This window comes from Arachis ipaensis, chromosome B05, assembly GCF_000816755.2.
Source record: "Arachis ipaensis cultivar K30076 chromosome B05, Araip1.1, whole genome shotgun sequence".
Classification (NCBI taxonomy): Eukaryota; Viridiplantae; Streptophyta; class Magnoliopsida; order Fabales; family Fabaceae; genus Arachis; species Arachis ipaensis.
In genome coordinates, this window is record NC_029789.2 from 48358124 (window position 1) to 48361038 (window position 2915).

The 2915-nt window shown below is 40.1% G+C and overlaps 1 long non-coding RNA gene across 1 annotated transcript; it reads right to left on the bottom strand.

The window, feature by feature from the left end:
- On the bottom strand, positions 902-1619 carry LOC110262857. The gene is made up of 3 exons (XR_002347870.1): positions 1608-1619; positions 1428-1526; positions 902-1355 (listed from the first exon to the last, which is right to left on the bottom strand). It is a non-coding gene; the product is annotated as an uncharacterized LOC110262857 (long non-coding RNA).

Below are 2915 nucleotides of genomic sequence, written 5' to 3' on the forward strand. Positions count from 1 at the left end.
CTAAAAATAAATTTTTAGTTTTGAAATATAAAATTTTAGTTTTTTATTTTTAAAAGGTAGAGATATAAATGACTAAAATTTTTAGGATTAAATATTGAAACTTTAATAATATTTATTTTTAAAAATAAATAGAATTGCACACAACTCAAAGTAGCATTCATAGTGGTTAAAAGATAATTAATTCTTGATTAAACTCAACAAATTAAATGCAAATTCACTAGCAAAATATAAGAAAGATGCTCACGCATCACCTACCCCTAAGAAGCGTAAGACTTCACAGTCGGGAGCATATACGAGCAGGGTTTTGACGACTTTTTTCTGGAGTGAATAGCACATTCTTCCTCATAGCTACGTTAGCATGGATGACGTGGCCATAAAAAAGTCACCTTTAGATCTTAGCTCGAGGTGGAGTTCGGACTACAGGCATATTAACTCTTCCAAATTGCCTCAAACTTAATTACTCAATCAAAAGTCTAGACCCTTTTTATATTGAAATCAATATTAGAGCATCATTCTTTCCTTCAGTGATTCAAACGGTAAAATAGTTCATTTCTAAATAAGTCAAACTCAAGGCATAAAGTTCACTAAATAAATTAAGCTTGAAAATATAAATATTCTCTTAATAAATCAAATAATACAACTTCTCAAATCCAATCCTTTTTTTTTAAATAAATTTTCAAACAAGACTAGGATTTTTGTAGAAATTTCGGCAGCACCTCCCATCATTTATCAAAACCAAATCAATTAAAGCAACCCAGGCTGAATTTCAAGAGGATCCTATCTTTCACATCATCAAAATAATCAACTCAATTCAAATCAATCCTCAACGGATTAAACTCAGATTTCAAATATTTAAAGAATCAGCTTCAAAACATTACATTTCACAAGGCCGCACAACAACTCAGCCAAACCAACATCCATAAACATTCGAGTCAATCAAATAATACATAAGGCCGATACAATCACCAAATACACATTTTCTCACATCAGTATCCATATATAATAATTCCAACATATAAAAATATAGTTTTTGGAAAGCGCCCCTACCTCAAAACGCAATTCCATAACCCAAACGTCTCACAGAGTCATTTCCGCCTCAACCCGAAATCAAAGGCAGCTTCAAAGCACAGCCCCACACGTTTTGCAGCAGCGTAAACAGTTCTAAATTACAAAAAGCAACCTCAGTTACTAAACTCTAAGGACATTAATACCATAAAGGCTTTAATATACGTACGGGACACTAACGTAGGGCTTTCAAAACATAATTTCTTACCAGAATGACAACACGAAGCAGCTGCGATTTCGAACCGGTCCGGCAACAGCTTCGGCAGCGGCCAGAAGCTCCGGTGAATCAACTATAAAAACCACGCAGCATTGAAACCTTCTCGAAATCCAAAATGGCAGAAACCTCAATTTAAAACCCTTACTGGCAGAGCGCTCTCCGGCGGTAGAGGCAGCCTCAGCTCCAACTACTCGTAACAGCAACAACAGCTCTAACCGCAACAGGCAGTAACTCGAACTCAGCCCTACGTTATCAAAATCTTAGGATTCCTACCCAAATATAACAAGGTGCAGATTTTCAAGGGTTCCGAAAATGTAGCTCTTACCGCAACGAGGAACAAACGGAGCAGCTCAGGACAGGCCCGTCGCATCTCTCTTCCTATCCGCAGGCTACCTCCCTTTCCGGCACGTCACAAGAGCGCCGGTGGGCTTGGCTTAACGGTGGCTGGGCAACGGCTTAGACGACACCCCGGAGCTGGCAGCAGTGGCGGCGCTAACCCAACACCAGCACCTCCCTTTCGCACATCCTCTTCCCTCCATCAACCGACGACGGCAACGAAGGGCACGGCGGTGCCTTCCCCTTCCCAGCGGACCAAAGTAACAAAAACGGAGGGGGTTTATTGCTTCTCTCTGGCAAGGACAACGACTACCATCTTCAGCGACAGCGAACCAGAGTAGCAGTGGCTTCAACTGGCGACATCCATACACCACGACGGTGGCGGCGGCAAGCTGGGCGGTGGTGAGGCGCAGCTCGCGGTGAGGCGTGGCATGGTGGCGGCGGCTATGCACAGCGCGGTGGCTGCGAGCGGAACCGCAGCAACAGCGCGGCTTACCTCCTCTTCCTATCACAGCTCCGCTTCTTCTACCAACAATCTCCGTGGGATTCGACCCTTACTCACGTAAGGTATTACTTGGACGACCCAGTGCACTTGCTGGTTAGTGGTACGAGTTGTGAAAAGTGTGATTCATAATTTCGTGCACCAAGTTTTTGGCGCCGTTGCCGGGGATTGTTCGTGTTTGAACAACTGACGGTTTATTTTGTTGCTTAGATTAGGAAAGTTTTTCTTTTTGGTTTAGAGTCTCTTATTATTGTTCTTGGTTAAAAATATCCTTCTTCAAAACAAGTGTTACATTTACTGCTCAATTGGCTAGAGCGTTGGTCTAAGTCCGTGGCAGTTTGGTACACTCTTTTTAAAATCTCATTCAAAAAAAAATTAATAATTTTTCTATTAAATTCTATGTCAAACTTTAAGTTTGGTGTTCTCTTGTTGATTTTTCTTTGTTTTTCGAAAATTTTAGTTTGGTTTTCTAAAAATTTTAAGTTTGGTGTTCTTTCTTCATGTTCTTGTGTTCTTGTGAGTCTTCAAAGTGTTCTTGAGTTTTCCTTGTGTCTTGATCTTAAAATTTTAAGTTTGGTGTTCCTTGGTGTTTTCCCTCTAAAATTTTCGAAAACAAGGAGCATTAGATCTAAAAATTTTAAGTCTTGTGCTATTTTATTGTAAGCAGTTAGCCGAATTCAAAGATAGACTACAAGAGACAAGGATGGCTAATATACATATGGAAGAACAGTTTAAGCAAACAAAGCAGCAGCTGTCAAGGCAAATAATAGAAGAATGCCAAGCAGTTCAATTAAG